Source organism: Pecten maximus, chromosome 12, assembly GCF_902652985.1.
Source record: "Pecten maximus chromosome 12, xPecMax1.1, whole genome shotgun sequence".
Lineage (NCBI taxonomy): Eukaryota > Metazoa > Mollusca > Bivalvia > Pectinida > Pectinidae > Pecten > Pecten maximus.
Genome location: NC_047026.1, coordinates 12052338 through 12066854, shown reverse-complemented (window position 1 = coordinate 12066854; position 14517 = coordinate 12052338). Strand labels below are relative to the sequence as shown.

Sequence of the window (14517 nt, the reverse complement as noted above, 5' to 3'; positions counted from 1 at the left end):
CATGGCTTCCAGTTCCGCAAAGTATTGAAGTCTCCGGATCCTTTTCTAATTCTCTTCCCTGTCCATGGCTTCCAGTTCCGTAAAGTATTAAAGTCTCCGGATCCTTTTCTAATTCTCTTCCCTGTTAATGGCTTCCAGTTCCGCAAAGTATTGAAGTCTCCGGATCCTTTTCTAATTCTCTTCCCTGTCAATGGCTTCCAGTACCGTAAAGTATTAAAGTCTCCGGATCCTATTCTAATTCCCTTCCCTGTCCATGGCTTCCAGTTCCGCAAAGTATTGAAGTCTCCTATTCTCTACTAATTATTGATTGTCTGTGTCCATGACTTTCAGACCTCTTCTAATTTTCCTCTCCTCAAGATGTTTGATATATCTTATCACCCATTATTTTGTATAATGTAAACATTATTTCTTTCACAACAATTAAGAAACAATTAAGTTATATCAACTTATATTAATCTTGTTGGCCCGGATATGGAAGCTCATGAGGTCTTAATGTGTGAGGAAATCAGTGGCCAGAGAAAACCCACATGGTCTGGCAGGTGACATCATAACTTTTTATGTTCTAGCAAGAACCCTGCTGGTCTCCTGTGATGTAACCAAAAATAATTGAGTTAAGGGTATATGCTATCTTTTGTATGAGTTAAGGGTATATGATAGCTTACACAATATATATACTTGTTGTTTTTGTTTGAGTTAAGGGTATATGCTAAATCACACAATATATATACTTGTGGTCTGTATATATGCTACCTTTGACAATAGAAATACTTGTGGTTTGTGTTTGAGTTAAGGGTATATGCTACCTTACACAATTTATATGTATATAGGTACTATATAATGCTTTGCCATTCTACCTATACATCCTGTTACATTAGCAGTACAGTCTACCTTGTATCATATCTGTGATTTGTGTTTGAGTTAAGGATACATACTACATATCACACCTGTACCTGTACTAAAAAAATAAAGACTTTAAACTTTCAAAGTCGTCATTTCATGGTTCTGAAATCTCTATGATTGCAGTCAAGATAAAGTTGTGTCAATATGTTTTTTACCTATATCTTGCAGTATGTTTCATACCCTTAAGATCTACCAGTATTCAAATTTTTCCAATTCGCTTAGACCATATCGCCTACAAGACCTCACAGGCAACTAGAACTTGATATAAGCCAGAGAATTACATCTGTCAAGCTTTTGAGAACTTTTTATGTAAAAAAATTCAGGAATCAATTAAACTGTGATCCTATCATTAACAGTTTAATGAGTTTCTTATTCTGCCCTTAACCAAAGTTAGTCTTGTAATGACAAAAGTATCCCATCATTTAAAAAAAAAAATCAAATGAATTGAAATATTAATTCTTATTTTGATTTATTGTTTCATGATTTGTCTTTTGGATAAACAAATTAGCTGACCCATTGGATAAAATTGTCTTTTCATTTCTGAAAACAGAAGAAGTCATTGAGACTATAGGGGTGGAGGATAATTTGGAGTGACCTATTTTTGTGGCACCTGGTGTGGAGGTGTTGATATTGAGATGAACTGGGATATTTCTTAAGGAAGAGGAATTCAATAGATTTAAACTTGTTAAGAATTTAAAGTAGATATGATTTAAAATTCTGTTCAAAAAGGTAAAAGGCTTTAAGGTGTTCTGGGCATTGGATTTTTAGGTCACCTGAGACGGTGCTTTACCAAACTTGTAAATTTCATGACCCTGGGGTCTCATGTTTGCCCCTGGGGAGGGGGTAAACTTTACTATAGTTTATATAGGGAAATCACATTTTTGACTATTATTTGTTGGATTTTTATTGGAATTCATTCTAACTTGTATCACATTATCAGCATGGGATGACACTTTGATGGTATGTACATGTTGGCCCTAGTTGACCCCCAGGGGCTGGTGGGCGGGGCCAAAAAGGGTCAAATTGACAAAAATTTCAAAAATCTTCTTCTCTTCTCTCAGATATGGTAGAATCAAATACTCTTCATAGATGGAAGGGTCTTAAGGTGCTTTACCAAAATTGTGAATTTCATGACCCTGGGGTCTCACGTTTGCCCCTGGGGAGGGGGTAAACTTTACTATAGTTTATATAGGGAAATCACATTTTTGACTATTATTTGTTGGATTTGTATTGGAATTCATTCTAACTTGGTTCAAATTATCAGCATGGGATGACAGTTTGATGGTATGTACATGTTGGCCCTAGTTGACCCCCAGGGGCTGGTGGGCGGGGCCAAAAAGGGTAAAATTGACAAAAATTTCAAAAATCTTCTTCTTTACTCTTAGATATGGTAGAATCAAATACTCTTCATAGATGGAAGGATCTTAAGGTGCTTTACCAAAATTGTGAATTTCATGACCCTGGGGTCTCATGTTTGCCCCTGGGGAGGGGGTAAACTTTACTATAGTTTATATAGGGAAATCACATTTTTGACTATTATTTGTTGGATTTGTATTGGAATTCATTCTAACTTGTATCACATTATCAGCATGGGATGACACTTTGATGGTATGTACATGTTGGCCCTAGTTGACCCCCATAGGCTGGTGGGCGGGGCCAAAAAGGGTCAAATTGACTAAAATTTCAAAAATCTTCTTCTCTACTCTCAGATATGGTAGAATCAAATACTCTTCATAGATGGAAGGATCTTAAGGTGCTTTACCAAAATTGTGAATTTCATGACCCTGGGGTCTCACGTTTGCCCCTGGGGAGGGGGTAAACTTTACTATAGTTTATATAGGGAAATCACATTTTTGACTATTATTTGTTGAATTTTTATTGGAATTCATTCTAACTTGTATCACATTATCAGCATGGGATGACACTTTGATGGTATGTACATGTTGGCCCTAGTTGACCCCCATGGGCTGGTGGGCGGGGCCAAAAAGGGTCAAATTGACTAAAATTTCAAAAATCTTCTTCTCTACTCTCAGATATGGTAGAATCAAAAACTCTCCATAGATGGAAGGGTCTTAAGGTGCTTTACCAAAATTGTGAATTTCATGACCCTGGGGTCTCACGTTTGCCCCTGGGGAGGGGGTAAACTTTACTATAGTTTATATAGGGAAATCACATTTTTGACTATTATTTGTTGAATTTTTATTGGAATTCATTCTAACTTCATTAACATTATCAGCTTGGGATGACACTTTGATGGTATGTACATGTTGGCCCTGACTGACCCCCAGGGGCTGATGGGCGGGGCCAAAAAAGGTCAAATTAACAGAAATTTTAAAAATCTTCTTCTTACAGCCCAAATAAGGTAGAATTAAATACTCTTAACAGATTGAAGGGTCTTAAGGTGCTTTACCATAATTGTGAATTTCCAAGCCCTGGGGTCTCGCGTTTGCCCCATGGGAGGGGATAAACTTTACTATAGTTATAGAGAAATCACATTTTTGACTATCATTTGTTTTATTTGTTTTGAAATTCATTCTTTCATTCAAATTTACTGAAATATTTCAAAAATCAGGTGACCGTTAAGGCCCATGGGCCTCTTGTTTTTATTAACCATACTTTTTTTTCTTTTTTTTTTTTTTTTTTTTTACAAATGATATACACATGAGTTGCTGAAAAAGATGTGAAATAAAACCAATTTTAGATATTTACTTTATCAGATTGTTGGAGTCATGTTCACCAGATTGGTCAATTAAGACAGAAAAAAATACAAGAACAATTTTTTTTTAGGTGTTACAGATAATGTCCAGGCATCTTGGTTGTACAAGGAAGCTCTAATTTTGAGACATTTGTATTTCTGTGATTATTTATTATTTGTAAACTCTGGCTAGATATTAGAATATCAAGATTAGTGGTGGCTGGGTACAGAGGCCACCAGATTAGTGGTGGCTGGATACTGAGGCCACCAGATTAGTGGTGGCTGAAAACTACCCTCCAGATTAGTGTTGGCTGGATACTGAGGCCACCAGATTAGTGTTGGCTGGATACTGAGGCCACCAGATTAGTGGTGACTGGATACAGAGGCCACCAGATTAGTGGTGGCTGGATACAGAGGCCACCAGATTAGTGGTGGCTTGATACTGAGGCCACAAGATTAATGGTGGCTGAATACAGAGGTCACCAAATTAGTGGTGGCAGAGTACTGAGGCCACCAGATTAGTGGTGACAGTGTACTTAGGCCACCAGATTAGTGGTGACTGGATACAGAGGCCACCAGATTAGTGGTGACTGAATACAGAGGTCACCAGATTAGTGGTTGCTGGATACTGAAGCCACAGGATAAGTAGAAACTGGATACTGAGACAACCAGATTAGTGGTGGCTGGATACTGAGGCCACCATATTAGTGGTGGCTGGATACTGAGGCCACCATATTAGTGGTGGCTGGAGACTGAGGCCACCAGATTAGTGGTGGCTGGATACCGAGGCCACCAGATTGGTGGTGTCTAAATACTGGGACAACCAGATCCAGATAAGTACAGCTACATCTGGGACAATCAGTTAAAAAAAGACCTGACACTGTATCAACAATACATTTGTGCTGGTTCCTATTTTAGCATGAAGAGTTCGAGTAAATGTACTTATAGAAATCCGAGGTTTCCAATGTGTGGTGCAGTCTAGAATGTGATATGTGTGTCAATTATATCTTACATGTATCATGCAGAGTGTAATAAAAGAGCGATATGCATCTCAAAGCTTAGTCATTATGTGGTCTCAGATTTTACAAGCTCCAACATTTCTAGTTCTGTGATAACTAATTTAAATGGAATTATTTCAAATAAAATGCTATCAGATAGGATTTTGTTTTTAATTCATGGTTTTATCTTGTATCACGGTGGTTGTGATGAAGATCTTATCTTTTGGTGCTGCGACCAGGATTCTATCAGCACAAAAGGCGTGGCTATACTTCAACTTTAATACCAATGTACTTATCGTAGAGATTTCTTCATTTTCTTGAAGCTTAATGATATATTTTTGAAAATTTTATATCAAGTCTTTCACTGTGGGTTGTCTAAGCTTCAGAAAATGATTTTTATGAGAAAACATCTGGTATCAGAAGTTAACAATTATCTCAAGTGTTACCATTTTCTCAGATAATGTGTATCATTTATTTCTGCTATAATCGACTGTGGACAGGAATATTTCAGAAGGTATATGTATAGATATATATATATATGTATTCAGTTGTCCTATTAAAATGGACATGAAGTCAGAATCAGGTGGTCAGAAATGTTTACAAATGACAAAATTAAGGACTAACCAGTAGATTCAAGGAACTGTAGTTGATGTTGTGTCACTAAGTCAGTCTTAATAAACAGCAATTGAAGATGTGACAAAAAGAACTTTAAAGAATTTTTTTTAAACTAGGAACTTTAGATATTTTGTAGGATTTATGAAATTTTGTTTTATAAACAAAAAAATAAACATTGATATTTAGACAAAGTTGCATGATTTCATAGAAGAAATAAAAATGATTGATTTCCTAAGTTTTCAGATTCAAATAGCATTTCAAACTGGTATTTTAATAGAAAATTATGATTTCATTTCAGTAATACATTACCATAACTTTATTATGCATTAGTCCACCAGTACCCCATATATTTGTATAAGAAAATACAAGGTAGAAATCCCACACACACACCCCTTGGGAGGCCCCACTAATCCTAGGATGTGCACACATACCCAGGGTACTTCCTCTTCTTTTTATGGCCACCATTTTGGAAGACCTGTCTCAACTCTCTCCTGCTATATGAGCCGGATAACTGATACAGATAAGTTTTTCAGGGTCAATTGGTATCCTTTTGTGAATTTGACCTCTTATACAAAGCCCCATACCAAATTTGTTACTGTGCCTATAGTTTTGGCTTGTTTGTTACTGCCGTGTATCTACACGTGGTGGTGACCTATATAAAACTCACCTGTGATTTTCACTGTGTGGTATACCACTCACAGGTCTTTTTTGTTATTGTATTGCAGCACAACTGTTTCCTTCATTCTTACAGTGTGTTTTACATTGTATTTATTTGAATTTACAGCAGTTTATTAAATTTTATTTGATAAATAAATTGTTGTCAGTTTTGTTGTGTTTGGGTCTTATTTAGATATAATATGTCCCATTCTGGTCTCCGGCGTGGCTCTGCTCATGGGTGCACTCACTTCTTCAGTGATTTGGACCCTCATGAGTCTTGTCAACAGTGCCGGTCCTGTAATGAAGATGCGCCATGTGATGTTTGTTTGCTGGCTCCTCTTGATGAGTTACCCAAACCCTCTAACCCTCCTAGGAAACCCAGGGTTTCTGAGAAGGTTAGAGGTAAGGGTAAACGTAAGGTTTCCTCGGAACCCTCCAAGGAGGTACCTTCGAGGGACCTTATTTCTGTCCCCTCCTGTCCTGTGTCTTCAGGTTTAGTAGGTGAGTCTCAGGTGGCCCCTTCCTCCCAGCCTCAGTCTGGTTCTTGGGAGGGTCAGCCTAGCATGGGGTTGGCACGCCCTTCAGCTGAATTGACTGGGACTCCTCGTAAGCCTTTTCAGAGCTTGCCTTCGGGTAGAGTGATGTCCCAGTCACCAGTCGCTGGTTTTTCCGGTGGCTCAGGTGTTCCGGTTGCTTCTGGAATCGGGGTAGGTCCTTGTCAGGACCCTGGTTTGGCACGACCAGGCCCAGAGGTTCTCTCTTGCAATCCCTCGGGTTTGCAGTTAGCTCCTTTGGTCAGTGTTGCAAGGCAACCTGATGTCCATGCAGGTCCTCAGCCTTCTTTCCCCCCCAATTATTCTTTGCCTGGTCCTAGTCACACTGTGTCTGCTCCAGGTGTATCGGTGATTGGGAACCCGGCGTATTCGTCGGGCTACGGGTCAGTCGGTCAGTCGGGTGGTGTCCACCCGGCGCCCTCCCCAGGCTTTGGGTTTAACTCTGCGGATTCGCAGGCGTTCCCGGGCCATCCAAATCAGCCTGCGAGTGGTTTGGAATTCCAGAATCCTAGCAGTTGCGGACAGGGTCCGTACATGTTTGGGTTTGCAGCTGGAGGGAGTGGCGGTTCCTCTTTGTCCTTTGGGCAGGGGTTCCAGCCCCAGTCTCAGGCAGGTCAATTTGACCATTCCTGGGGTCACTCCCAACCCATGGGACCTCCAGCCTGCCCTCCGGGGTTTGGTTTCAACCCATATGTTTTTCCTCAGTGGAATCCTTGGGGTTTGGTCCCTCCCTCGCAGCAGCGTTTTAGTGGTTTGTTGGTTCCCCCTCCACAACAATCCTCTAGTTCGGGAGCCTTTAAGGCTGGTTCCAGTAGACGACACCGGTCTTCTGGTGCTTCCGCTTCTCAGACGGTCCCTGCTGCTATGCAGTCTCTAGGAAAGGGTGTGACTCGGACTAAATCTATTTTTGTGTCACGTCCCAAGGCCAAGGTGGGTAAACGTTCACAGAAGCGTTCCCATTCAGAGGCTATGTCTGAGCCACGACTCCAGATAGCCCCTTTGGTTAATTCCTTATCTCCTTTAATAGTCCAGACTGAAGTTTTGGACTCTCCGGAGACCATGGATTGCGAGGGATCGGGTCAGGCAGAGCATGACATTCTGCATCTGTCCCCTGGTTGTTCCGATTTGGACAACTCACAATCGGTTGCTCCATCTTCTGATGGTCAGTCTTCTGATGATGAGTCTAGGGAATCAGATCAGGCCGAGGATGTTGTGGCTGAAGCCTCCCATCTTGTTGCCGGCATGCGTCAGCTCCGTGCTGACGTTGCTTGCATTCTCGGCGAGAAGGATTGCCCACCTCCTTCTATGTCATCGGTCCCTGAGGCTACTACCTTGCTTAGCTCGGTGGTTCCTCCTAAGCCGGCTCCTAGGAGCCACGGGACCCTGCCCGAGGGCACTATTGTGTCCTCTGCTTTGGCCGCTGCCCAGGGTAGGGTCGTTGAGAAGAATTCTTCTTCTACCCGTTTCCCTGGTTTTCCCGGTCTTCAGATTGGATTGGCAGATTTGTCTGAGGTTAAACCGTCAGATTATGCTATCCATGATGGGAAGCTTTCCCCTCATCCAGCCAAGCTGGAATCGAGGGACTTTGCTTCTTGGCCAGGGAAGCAAGTCGACCAGGTGGTCTTCCAGCCTCAGGAACACCACAAGGTGGAGAGAATGCTAAGACTTTCTCTCCATGTCCTGTCTTATGTGGACTTTTTCACGGTTTCCCTCTATAGGATATCCGATCTGCCTGAGGATCGTTTATCCGAGGAGGAAAGACAGGACATGCAGAACAGACTTACATCTGCCCTGAATGCTGCATTGAGGACGGTAGCTGCTCTGCAGTGCTCCCTCCTCTGTAATGTAGTTCTCGCCCGACGCTTCTCTGTCCTGAAGGGCATTGAAGTGAGCGAACCTTACCGCTCTCGCCTCTTGACGGCCCCCTTCACAGGTTCTTCTTTGTTTGGGGGCACTTTGCCTTCCGTTCAGAAGGATCTGAAGGAGGATTCTGTGGCTTCAGGCGTTCTTTTTGCCAAGCCAAGTCAGACTCCTAGTTCCTCGCAGGGTGCTGGGTCTGCTGTGAAGAAGGCTAGACCTAATCCTAAGCGTCGTGCCTCTGGGACTAAGTCTAAGCCTCTCTTCAAGGCCAAGGGCAAGAAGGGTAAGGGTGGCAAGAAACCTCCTTCAAAGGGCAAGCAGGGTTCCTGACTGTCCCTCCGTCCACCCTCCAGCTGTCGCTTCCAGTCTCGGTTCGGGTCCAGCTGCACTCGTTTCCGATCCTTGGAAGGGGTTAGACGTTCCCTTACCAGATTTACCGGTAGGCGGTCGGCTAACTTCCTTTCTTCCTCAGTGGAAGGAGATCACCCAGGACAGCTGGGCCTTGTCGGTGGTGTCAGAGGGTTTGGGGATTCCACTCTTGTTGGAACCCCCTCTGTCAGCAGAGCCAATTTTCTTTTCTCCGCCAGGAGATCCAGAAAAGGCTCTTGCCCTGAGGGAGGAAGTAAGGACCATGCTTCTCAAGGGTGCGGTCGAGGAGATTTCTTCGACGGACTGCACACCCGGCTTCTACTCCAGGATGTTCCTGGTTCGCAAGAAGTCGGGTGCTTGGCGTCCGATTATCGATCTCAGTGCTTTCAACAAGCACGTGGATTCTCCTCACTTCAAGATGGAGACCCCCAGGGGCATTATTGCCGCCGTTGGGGATGGAATGTGGGCAACTTCAGTAGATCTGAAGGACGCGTACTTCCATATTCCTATCAAGAAGTCGGCACGGAAATACCTTCGTTTCACTTGCGAGGGCAAGGTATTTCAGTTCCGGGCCATGCCTTTTGGGCTCACCACTGCTCCCCTGGTTTTCACCAAGCTGTTGCAAGTCCTGGTGAGTTACCTTCACTCCAGAAGCATAGATATCCATATCTACTTCGACGATTCCCTCATGTTGCACATGGTTCGGGACTCGTTAGTGGAGGATACTCGATCGGTTCTGAAACTCTTCCTCAAGGTCGGTTTCATTCCTTCCAGAGAGAAGTCAGAGGTGGTTCCTTCCCAGGATTTTGTCTTCCTGGGCAACCGTTTCAATACGGTCCAGGGTATTGTTTTGCCACCAGAGGACAAGTTTCTGAAGGCTCGAGATTTGGCTCTTTCCTTCATGAACATGCCTCGGGTTCAGGTTCGTTGGTTCCTCAGATTTCTGGGGTTCATCAACTCCCTGGCAGATGTGGTCCCTCTGGGACGGCTTCACATCCGGCCCCTGCAGATGTTCCTTCTTTCCAACTGGGTCCCGGCTTCAAGGGACTGGGAGGCTATGCTGCCCTTAACCCAGTCAGTAAAGGACTTTGCAGCCTGGTGGACACTTCGGGACAATGTCCTTCAAGGGGTACCTCTGCGCAAGCCAAGCCCTACCATGACCCTGTACACGGATGCGTCCATGTCGGGCTGGGGTGCATATCTGAACGGTCGATCCCGTTCAGGTGTTTGGACCGGCAATCAGCTTTCGGAGCACATAAATGTGCTGGAGATGAGGGCGGTTTTGTTGGCACTGCAGTCTCTTCGGCAGGTTCTGCAGTCTCCGGTGATCTGTCTTGCGACGGACAATTCGACAGTTGTGGCCTATCTGGAGAGGCAGGGAGGCACCAGGTCTCATGTACTGTGCGCTCTCGCTATCCGAGTCCTTCTTTTGTGTCAGGAGATGAATTTGACCATCCAAGTCAAACATCTTTCAGGCAGACTGAATGTCTTGGCCGATACCCTCTCCAGGCGTCGTCAGCCAGTTCTGACGGAGTGGCAACTGAAGCCTGCTGTGTTCAGGGCAATCTGTCAGGTGTGGGACAGACCTCACATAGATCTGTTTGCTACCTCCCTAAACTTTCAAATTCCGACCTTCGTCTCCCCGATTCCGGATCCTATGGCTTGGGCAGTAGATGCCCTCTCTCTCGATTGGAACGGGATGAGCGCCTATGCGTTTCCTCCCTTCAATTTGGTGGGCAGGGTGCTTCAGAAGTTCATGGAACATCCATGTTCACTGCTTCTGATAGCACCGTTATGGCCGAGGCAGCCTTGGTTTCCACAGTTGCTGTCCCTTCTGGTAGATCAACCTCTACAGTTACCTCCCAGTTGGGACCTTCTCCGGCAGCCTCGGTCAAGGTCAATGCATCCACACCCAGGGATCCTCCACCTTCACGCGTGGAGGCTATCAAAGAAGGCCTCTCTCAGGCAGGCTTTTCTTCAGAGGTGTCGGATCGCATCGCACGATCTCTTCGATCTTCCTCATCTGCCATCTACCAGTCCAGATGGCGAATCTTCTGTGATTGGTGTGGTGGACGGCAGGTTGATCCAGTCAAGGCCTCTATTCAGTTGATAGCAGATTTTCTGCTTTCTCTGTTCAGAGACAAAAGCCTTGCCCCCGGTACCGTTGCTGGTTACCGTTCGGCTTTGGCTAGTGTTTTTTCTGTTCTGGGCAGACCAGAAGTGGGCTCTTCTCCCTCTTTGTCTGCCATGATCAGAGGCTTTAGCCTTGACCGGCCCAGAGTCAGGCAGTTAGCCCCACAGTGGGATCTGTCTTTCGTCCTGGATTCCTTGACTAAGGCTCCTTATGAGCCGCTAGGCAGTGCTTCCATGAAATTCATCACTCTTAAGACTGTTTTTCTTGTTGCCCTTGCCTCAGGTCGTAGACGTAGTGAAGTACATGCTCTTTCTTGTCTTCCTTCCTGTCTTCGATGGTCTCGGAATTTTTCTGCCGTGTCTTTGTGCACTGATCCTGGTTTTTTAGCCAAGAATCAGGTTCCTGGATTTTCTCCTGAACCCATCAAGATCCCTTCTTTGAATTCTGTAGTCAGCTCTGCTAATGGGGACATTTTGCTTTGTCCTTGTCGGTCCTTGAGGTTTTATCTTGATAAAACCAGGGGGGGGGCGGGGCTCTCGAACTCGTTTGTTCTTGCCTATTAAGCAGGGTCAGAAGAACATTTCTTCGCAGTCTATCTCCAGATGGATTTGCGAAGTAATTCGTCTAGCTTACGAAGCTTCAGATGAAGGGACACTTGATGGTGTTCAAGTTAGAGCTCATGAAGTTCGGGCCCTTGCTTCGTCTTGGGCACTTCTTTCTGGCTCTTCTTTTCAGGAAATTATGTCTGCTGCCTTTTGGCGTGGCCAGACCACTTTCACTGACTTTTATTTGAGATCTATGGCATCAGTTTCTGATGACCTATTCTCTCTTGGTCCGGTGGTAGTTGCACAGCAGATTGCAGCTCCCCCTTCCTCTAGTCAGTAGGTTTTTTGCGTTTTCATGTCCCACGTTGTTTATCCACGGGCAGTTTCAAACATCTGGGTTTGCTTTTTGGTTTCCCCTTTTGTTGGCCCTGGAGTGATGTTATTGTTTGGCTGATGGCGCTGGGATTCGGAGTCTCCTCTACGGTAAGACGAATTCGCATAATAAAGTTATGGTAATGTATTACTGAAATGAAATTGAGGTTTTTCTTGTAAAACCAATTTTCATGATGTAATACTTACCATAACTTTAGTGAGTCCCACCCTTTTACATTCCTCCCCTTGACTCACTTTATCCTACGCTTCATCAGTTCCATGTTGGGATAATGAAGAGGAAGTACCCTGGGTATGTGTGCACATCCTAGGATTAGTGGGGCCTCCCAAGGGGTGTGTGTGTGGGATTTCTACCTTGTATTTTCTTATACAAATATATGGGGTACTGGTGGACTAATGCATAATAAAGTTATGGTAAGTATTACATCATGAAAATTGGTTTTACAAGAAAAACCTCAATTTTAGAAAGGTTTTGAAAATGTATTATTATTGATGGAGATCATAGATTAAATATGCCTTCAAGCCATTTATCAGTCACAGAAATAAGATTTAAAAAAAAAAAAAAAAAATCCTTTACGATTATATTTCAAGTTTTGTTGTTAAGTGGAAAAAAGTGTTTTAGGAACCTGGATCAGAAAGTTTCACCAGGAGCTCAATGGTGACCAAGGGTTGGAAACTTCCAAAAGAAGCTTGACTGGACTAGATACAAAGTTGGACAGGTGATAATATCGGATGTAGGATGTTTCTCGTTAAGTCCATTTTATGTCAGGTGAAATGTGACAGACCTTTAGGTGGACAGGTAGCGGAGCTTGGCACCTCTCAGTTAATTACCGTAGCTGATGACAGGATTGACCGACAGTTAGGAAAGAAGAGGCGACAGATTGACCACACTCGAGTGACCACGCGTAATGGTACATGAGGAATGTTCATTATTCTCTCTACCATTGACACAGAGTACCACAGATGACGCGGTCAAAACTGACCAACTCCTAATAGGATATGTCTGCACTTCCACCTTGACCTCTGACCCAGACACAAGTTCTCACCTGGTGAGCAGCCCTTTTCTCACCTGGTCAGCACCTGACCTGCTTATTATTCGGAGACTTTTTAACATCTTTCTTGACCATTGGTTAGAGAAATATAACACCGAGACAGCTGATGATGCTCATCTGGTCAGTAGTAATGATGTTTTGTGTGGTCAGTTTATTCCAGCCAAAATTTTTTCACTTAATTTCATTCAAGGTAAAGTGTCCCAAAATTGTTTCACTTAATTTCAATTAAGGTGAAATGTCCCAAAAAAATTTTCACTTAATTTCATTTCAGGTAAAGTGTCCTAAATTTTGTTTCACTTAATTTCATTTAAGGTAAAGTGACCTATCATTTTCTTTTTTATACATGTCCTCATAGATGTTTTCTCTTTTATATCCAAAAAGAGTAATCGGTTGTTTGCTCTTAACTCCAAGTTAAAAATGTTTTCCTCATTACAATCAAAAGGTCCTGAGATTGAATCTCGTGGGTTGAGAAATGTTGTTTTTGTTAAATAATGAATGTATACATAAGTTTTGTTGATACAAGATATAGTTTTGGGGAGACAACTCCAAGTTAGAAAAAAAACTTACAAATTAGAACTCTTCTTTTTCAGAGGTAAAGAATACTCAACATTGGATACCACCTTAATTGGTATGTCAGTCAAGTTTCACTTCCCTAGTTAAGTGATATTTGTATGATAGGCACATGTTAGTTAATGTGATATTAAATTCTATTGTATTTTATTTAACAAGCAACCTTCAGAATTATAATACAAATTTTGGCAAAATCATTTTGTGGAATTTTTGTGTGAAAGATGAATATTTACCTGATGTTTATGGCTTAATAGATTGTCATCAAAAGATTGTCATCAAAAGCATTGACATTTAACGAACAGACATTAAATTCAATTTAGTTAAAGAATCTCTTACATAAACGAAGTTATTACGTACCAAAATGGTTTTGGTTATGAATTTTTTGGCCTTAAATCTTCCACCTTTCAGCATATTGATAAAATTTGATCCATTTATCATACTTTATCTTCTTGAGCTTTCTTCAACTGAACAAACAAATTCAAAAGCAAATAATGCCCTTAAGGTTTTATACGAGAGGGAAAGACGAGGAAAACTTCACAATTGGGATAGGCCTAAAAATCCTTTCTATTCAATTGAGTGTTAAATGTTCTGCTTTGATGACATCGTTTATGGAAGACTCATTTTTATCTCTAATGTAGCATAGCATCAATTTACACACAGAATTCATTGTGACCGATGTGGAAACAGTTTTGCTACATTAACGGGAATCTAAAAATGCAAACAGTAACATATATAGCACCCGTCTCTTAAGTATTGTAAACTTCACATACAAAACACAGTTCATTTTAAAAATCAAAATTATCATGAAAACAGAGACAAAATAAAACATTATTTAAATACAGTTTTCAATATTCTTGTAAAACTTAAAAAAATATTTTTTCGAAATTTTGACAATATTTTTCTATGTAGCTTTCTGTAGTTAATGAAAATGTACCAAGGCTGCCTGGATAATGCCCGTCACAGGTAAACAGGATGTGGAAGATTTCTATTTTAATCTATCGTTGACACTGGCATTCATATACCTGGCCGATTTCAAATATTTGAATAAGGGATGAACTATGTGACTGAAATGAGGGGACTCTCAGCCCCAAAATTTAATAGAAATATGACATCACCCCGGAGCTCGGTAGAGTGGTATGATATGTTGCCATAGATACCTGACCTAGCTTTTATATAAC

The 14517-nt window shown here is 42.4% G+C and overlaps 1 protein-coding gene across 3 annotated transcripts in view; it reads left to right on the top strand.

Moving 5' to 3' along the window:
* The window catches only part of LOC117339150 (cytosolic purine 5'-nucleotidase-like), a 132902-nt gene that overhangs the window by 65725 nt on the left and 52660 nt on the right, over positions 1-14517 (top strand). The window lies entirely within an intron of this gene.